Source organism: Lepidochelys kempii, chromosome 5 (assembly GCF_965140285.1).
Source record: "Lepidochelys kempii isolate rLepKem1 chromosome 5, rLepKem1.hap1, whole genome shotgun sequence".
Lineage (NCBI taxonomy): Eukaryota > Metazoa > Chordata > Testudines > Cheloniidae > Lepidochelys > Lepidochelys kempii.
The window spans coordinates 69,967,810-69,975,341 of record NC_136384.1 but is presented as its reverse complement, the minus strand read 5'-3'; the positions used below and the strand labels follow the sequence as shown (position 1 = coordinate 69,975,341).

Genomic DNA, 7,532 nt, shown 5'->3' with positions numbered 1-7,532 from the left:
GGCCCTGGTCTATAGGAGTTGAGGTCGAATATAGCAGTGTTAAATCGATTTAAATCTGCACCCGTCCACACAACGAAGCCCCTTTTTTCGACTTAAAGGGCTCTTAAAGTCGATTTCTTTACTCCACCCCCGACAAGGGGATTAGCGCTGAAATCGGCCTTGCCTGGTCGAATTTGGGGTAGTGTGGATGCAACTTGGCAGTATTGGCCTCCGGAAGCTATCCCAGAGTGCTCCATTGTGACCGCTCTGGACAGTACTCTCAACTCAGATGCACTGGCCAGGTAAACAGGAAAAGGCCCGTGAACTTTTGAATCTCATTTCCTGTTTGGCCAGCGTGGCAGGCTGCAGGTGACCATGCAGAGCTCATCAGCAGAGGTGACCATGATGGAGTCCCAGAATCGCAAAACAGCTCCAGATGGACCGAACGGGAGGTACGGGATCTGATCACTGTATGGGGAGAGGAATCCGTGCTATCAGAACTCCGTTCCAGATTTTGAAATGCCAAAACATTTGTCAAAATCTCCCAGGGCATGAAGGACAGAGGCCATAACAGGGACCCGAAGCAGTGCCACATGAAACTTAAGGAGCTGAGGCAAGCCTAACAGAAAACCAGAGAAGCGAACGGCCGCTCTGGGTCAGAGCCCCAAACATGCCGCTTTTATGATGAGCTGCATGCTGTTTTAGGGTGTTCAGCCACCACTACCCCAACCGTCTGCTTTGACTCCGTCAATGGAGAGGGAGGCAACACGGAAGAGGTTTTGGAGACAAGGAAGATGATGATGATGAGGTTGTAGATAGCTCACAGCAAGCAAGTGGAGAAACCGGTTTTCCTGACAGCCAGGAACTGTTTCTCACCCTGGACCTGGAGCCAGTACCCCCGAACCCACCCAAGACTGCCTCCCAGACCCGCCAGGCGGAGAAGGGACCTCTGGTGAGTGTACCTTTTTAAATAGTATACATGGTTTAAAATAAAGCGTGTTTAATGATTAATTTGCCCTGGCATTCGCGGCCAGTACAGCTACTGGAAAAGTCTGTTAAAGTGTCTGGGGATGGAGCGGAAATCCTCCAGGGACATCTCCATAAAGCTCTCCTCAATGTACTCCCAAAGCCTTTGCAAAAGGTTTCTGGGCAGGGTAGCCTTATTCCGTCCACCATGGTAGGACACATTACCATGCCAGGCCAGTAGCACGTAGTCGGGAATCATTCCAGAACAAAGCATTGCAGTGTATGTTTGCTGGCGTTCAAACAACATCCGTTCTTTATCTCTCTGTGTTATCCTCAGGAGAGTGATATCACCCTGGTTGAAATAGGGTGCTTTTCCTAAGGGGACATTCAGAGGTGCCCGTTCCTGCTGGGCTGTTTGCCTGTGGCTGAACAGAAATGTTCCCCGCTGTTAGCCATGCAGTGTGGGGAGGGGGGAGGGGTGAGCCACACGGTGGGGGGAGGTAAAATGCGACCTTGTAACAAAAGCACATGTGCTATGTATGTAATGTTAACAGCAAGGTTTACCGTGAAAGAGTGTACCCATTGTTCTATAAAATATGTCTTTTTAAATACCACTGTCCCTTTTTTTTTTCTCCACCAGCTGCGTGTGTTTCAGGATCTTCTCCTTCCCAGAGGCTAAAGATTAGAAGGCAAAAAATGGCACTCGCAATGAAATGTTCTCTGACCTCATGCTGTCCTCCCACACTGACAGAGCACAGACGAATACGTGGAGGCAGACAATGTCAGAGTGCAGGAAAGCACAAAATGAACACGAGGAGAAGTGGCGGGCTGAAGAGAGTAAGTGGCGGGCTGAAAATGATAGGTGGCAGCAGCTTGATGAGCGGAGGCAGGATTCAATGCTGAGGCTGTGAGGAATACAGTTTATTAAATTAGGTTTAGTAAAGGACTCTTTCAGTGAATTTTTAAGTGATCTTATTGAATTTCTGATCCCTTACACAAAGATTATTTAAATTTTCATAACGACTTTGTGTTTCATTATTGTCCTTAATTTTTTAATTTGTAAAGCATGATTACTTTCACATTGAACTGCACTGGGCTACTGTAGCTCTTCAAACGCTGGAAACCAGATGTGAGCAGTAGGGAATGACAAAGCCTCTCAGACTTCACTTGAAAACAAAATAGGAAAAATTTCATAAATATTCATGTTGCCTTAAAACTTGTGCAAAATTAAAGATTTTTTAAACAATACCCAAATAATAAGATATATTGAAAAAATAAATTTAGGTTTGGTATCATCCCCAATAAACTCTTGTAACATCCAACTTTTCTTCTGAAAACTTTCTCAAAATCCATTTGCAGGGTTCATAAATTTTATTGGAGAAATTTAGCATCAGTGTTGGCATCCACTTGTCAATAAGGATCTTGGAGAAAAATTGGAAGGGGGCACCTATTATCTTTTTACATTATAGATTCCCAGGGCCCATTCAGTGGTAGCAGAGTTTAGTAAATTAGTTTTCATGATGATGTGGTCTGTCTGACAGACCATTTCAGCGTTTACAGGGGATTCTGTGTGATGTTGGATTGGCTCTGGGGTTTCTTCATCAGTTTTTTGAATGAATTACTGCATGAATTTTATTGTCAGAATTATTTATATTTCACAAATTTTAGAGATGTTTCATACAATAAAACTAGTCTCCCATTTCTTCTGGATTGCAAGAATTTTCTTAAAATTGTGATTTACAGAATCCAGTTTTTATCTAACAAGATGATATTGTTTGAAGGAAAGTTCCTGGGGTATTGTTTCTTCTGTGGAAAGAAAGCAGACTTTTTAATTCTAAAGCTTTGTCATCATCATACATGTTAAACTGAATCATTGAAGGCTAACAATTAATTGGTTCTATTCTAGTATCCTGACAAATTAAGTGAGTCTGTTTGCACAAGTGGTTATAAATTGCTGTATGATTCACAGGGGTCAATTAAGATTATGCTGGGCCTATCTCCACTAAAGTTTTGGACACTTTCTCATCGCTCTCTTTGCCCCCGCCTCCCCCAAATAAATAAAAATGTTGGCTTCCCTAGATAACAGTGTGAACTATTTTTGCTGACCAAGGCTACGTCTACGCTGCAATCAATAGATGTTATTTGCAGCTTGGGTAGGCATATATGTGCTAGTTTTAATCTAGTTTGCATGGTTAAAAATAGCAGTGCAGATGTGGTGGCACAGGCTTCAGTAGAAGCTTGCCCAGTTCCTCTGGGTACATACATAGGTAGCCCGTGCTATGGCCTATACCACTACATCTTCACTGCTATTTTTAGTGTGCTAACTAGATTAAAAGTAGCGCAGGTAAACCTACCCAAACTGCAAATCAGCCTAAGTCCGAACTATATGACTTCCAGCTTGTTACCTTACCCCTCTTCCTTGCTTTTCCATGAATCACATAACATGTCATGACCAAACAATGGATGGGGGTACCATGAACATAGAATTCGTCTTCTTTTCCTAGTTGGTGGCCTGTTTCTATCAGAAAAGGAGTACTTGTGGCACCTTAGAGACTAACCAATTTATTTGAGCATAAGCTTTCGTGAGCTACAGCTCACTTCATCGGATGCATAGCTGTACAGTATGCCAGCTGTTGCCCAATATCTGTACCGGTTCCCTCTTTCACCATTAAGTCTAGAACGTAAAGCTCCTGCCTTAATCCTCCCTGGACTGACTCAGCACATCTGAATTCTTGGGGTCAAATAACTTCACATCAAATGGTAATTTAATGAGCAGGACATGAAAAAAAAGCAGCATGTTTGGCTTCAAAGCTGTGTTGAGATCTGAAAGTAATCCATGACAGGCCATATATCTGAAAGTCTTGATGAATGTGTATTAACCCCTATGAAAGCTTACTGTAGTTTATACAGAGTAATAGTAAATCATGCATATAACAAAGATCACCCAGCACAAAATGCCAAAAGGGGAAAAGAATATTTGGAAATGGCTTAACCAGCTCATCTGATGATGGATCAAAACTTACAGTGCATACTAAGATGTTTTTACAAAATGGCTCCAGTTCATGTTTCTTTATTGAATTCTATCAGGTATTTCTTTTTTTAATTGTGTACTGACAACATGGAATTTCATTTTGCAGATGTTTTGTAACAAGCATTTCTGCTTTAGTTAAAAAGGAAAAATCTATAAACAGCAGAAAAGTAATGTCTAGCTTCAGAATAGAAGCTGATACTTACCAGTGCTTGTTACGGGGGAGAGAGCACAAAAGAGACGAAAGCCAGTTGAAGGGGAGATAGAGAAGACTGAAATGATGGGAGTGGGAGCCAAAAGGATATGACATGAGAGCAAAGAATGAAGCAGCTCTTGAGTTTTTGCATGAGTATTGAGCTCTGAGGAGGAACAGTGATCAGAGCTGTGCAACTGGAGGAATGCCTCCAAAACAACAGCAACCAACTTCCTGCACCCAGGGCCGTCCCAAGCAATTCTGGGGCCCTTCGCAGACCCCCACCCCCATGGGCTTGGGGGTCAGGGGAAACCACGCCCCAGCACTCACCGGCGGCATGGCTGGGGCTAGGTTGCTGCACTTCCCACGGCCGGTGAGAGCAGGCCCAGACCCCCTGCACACCTCAGGGGAAGGGGGGCGGGGCTGGGGCAGAGCAGGGGCAGGAAGAGAGGGCTGGTGCAGCAGAGGGCACCAGGAAATTTGGTGCCCCAAATTTCCTGGTGCCCTACAGAGCTGCGTACTTTGTTTTAAGGGGTGCAGGCAGGGCCGTTCTTACCCATATGCAAAGTCCCATCCCTAACAAGCACAGCATACTTAATGAAATGTAGAGAACACCATATTTACTGTTGATTAAGCTGAAGTGCATGGGACACATAACAGAGTGTTGGATGGTAGAATGTGTATGAATTAGCAATAGCCTTCTTGGGTACACAATGGAATAAAGAAAATCAGTTGACACAGAGGAGCATTTCTTTCTAATATGTTGATAAAGAAACAACTCAAAGAGTTGTCTTACAGCTGAGAAACAATTCTGGGAACTGCAAATTTTTACACAATCATTATTTAAGCGGGGGGACACGACAATGAATGGGTGTGGATAAAGTTGCCTATTTGGACATAATCAAAATAAAGAACAATGATCAAAATACATTGTAGATAATCAGATAAAATATCAGTTTAGGTTTTTTAAACTAACATTTAATGAACACAAAAGAAAACAAATAGCAACAAAAATAGTCAACAGAGCATTAAACATGGTAATTGTCATGTTAAAAGCACAAGCTACAAACAGAACTGTGAAGTTAATAGCACCACTTCAATCAGTTTTATCATTAGGAGTCAAATAGCTGAGAAATATTTTAAACTGATCCTAGCTTACCTTTTCTTGGGAATTTTTCTATTATAAAATACAACCATAGTTCTCTGACTTACCCCTGCAATACAACTAATGGACCTAATGCTAAATAGGCATCCACACTCATGTAAGGCTTAAATGGAGTGGAAATGTAGATCACTGCCACACAGAGTGATTCAGGAGCCCTGCCCCTCTTCCAGGACTGTGGAGTAAGTTTTCATGATGCCTTTTCATTTGGAGCAAAAGCATGAATATTTGGAGAGCATTACTAGTGGATCACACACTGAATCCACAAGGTTTAAACCACATGCTAGAAGGGAGCAGTAAACCATATTCACAATTCCATCTCTCAGCATACAGTAGCAGACACTGTGTGCATGATGGTCCTGAGTCACATGTTGGAACCAAAGATTCAGCCCTGCCATGCTTCAGAATATTTTCCTTGAAGCACTGTCCTTTAGCTTGGGCTATTTATTTAACAATTTTTAGCTTTACTGTGTGAATAGTCATTACACATTGTTCCATGGTTCACCTTGGTAGAAAATAACTTCACCTATATTTGGATCTTCATTTCTGTTGGTGTGTTAGATTGGCATTCCTACTTTATAGAAAAAATAATAATTCTTTGTAACTTCAAAATGCAAATATTCCTGAGAATGTGTCAGATGTTTTAACGTATGGTACACAAACTAATTAAATCCCATATGTCTAAGAATTTGCTGTTCCTGGAATAATTTTGACAGTATGGAACACAATTTGCATTTGTTTATGCCTGCTGTTGCTTACTGCCTATGGAAATATAATGTCTTAGCATTGTAAGGCTATATTATGGTAGATTTTCAGATTATATTCTGTGTGATATTTCTTTTGATCTCTCTTTCAGTGCAACTGAAATATACTTTCTGGAGAGGATATTACAGATCAGCTTCACTTTGTAAGGAACTCCCTCTTCTCATTTACTGCCTTTAACTGTAAAACAACGTATAGAGGAGAAGCTTGTGAAAATCTGTTTTACTTGTACCAGGCCTAGAGTAGAATTGCTTTCTTACAATGCATATTCATATGTACAATTATTATTTATTACAGTAGTGCCTAGAGGTTCCAGTCATGATGGAAGATCTATCATTATGCTAAAGCACAGAGTAAAAAACAGTCCTTGCTCTAAAGAACTTGCAATCCAAACAAAGAAAACAAAGAAAAAAAGTAGTTACCAACAGCTCAAAAATACATAGAATGTTGATCACATTTCCCCGAACCAGCCTTTCCTGTATTCTATGTATATGCCACAACCAACCCATAGTGGCCACCTCTCACCAGGCCCACCCCACAAAAATTGCTAAAACTTAATCTGAGCGAATAAAACAAAGACAGTCAGAAAATCAGACTGGTGAAAAGTGTCTCAGAGCCTGCTTCTGGTTCCCATCTTCTCTGCTCCATGTGGAAGGACCTGGGGGTAGCTCCTGGCAAGGTGTCATAAATATAAAGGGAAGGGTAAACCCCTTTGAAATCCCTCCTGGCCAGAGGAAAAACTCCTCTCACCTGTAAAGGGTTAAGAAGCTAAAGGTAACCTCGCTGGCACCTGACCAAAATGACCAATGAGGAGACAAGATACTTTCAAAAGCTGGGAGGAGGGAGAGAAATAAGGGGTCTCTGTCTGTCTGCTGGGGATAGACCAGGAATGGAGTTTTATTACTTTTAGTAAGTAATCTAGCTAGGTATGCGTTAGATTATGATTTCTTTAAATGGCTGAGAAAAGAATTGTGCTGAATAGAATGACTATTTCTGTCTGTGTATCTTTTTTGTAACTTAAGGTTTTGCCTAGAGGGATTCTCTATGTTTTGAATCTAATTACCCTGTAAGGTATCTACCATCCTGATTTTACAGAGGTGATTTCTTTACTTCTATTTACTTCTATTTCTATTAAAAGTCTTCTTGTAAGAAAACTGAATGCTTTTTCATTGTTCTCAGATCCAAGGGTTTGGGTCTGTAGTCACCTATGCAAATTGGTGAGGCTTTTTATCCAACATTTCCCAGGAAAGGGGGGGTGCAAGTGTTGTTGGGAGGATTGTTCTTAAGATCCAAGGGTCTGGGTCTGTAGTCACCTAGGCAAATAGGTGGGGCTTTTTACCAAACCTTGCCCAGGAAGTGGGGTGCAAGGTTTTGGAAAGTATTTTGGGGGGGAAAGATGTTTCCAAACAGCTCTTCCCCAGTAACCAATATTTGTTTGGTGG

The 7,532-nt window shown here is 41.7% G+C and overlaps 1 long non-coding RNA gene across 1 annotated transcript; it reads left to right on the top strand.

Moving 5' to 3' along the window:
- Nucleotides 1–844: 844 nt before the first annotated feature.
- LOC140912067 (uncharacterized) lies at nt 845–7,025 on the top strand. Its single transcript, XR_012159215.1, has 3 exons — nt 845–931; nt 1,586–1,782; nt 6,185–7,025. It is a non-coding gene; the product is annotated as an uncharacterized LOC140912067 (long non-coding RNA).
- The last annotated feature ends 507 nt before the right edge of the window (nt 7,026–7,532 follow it).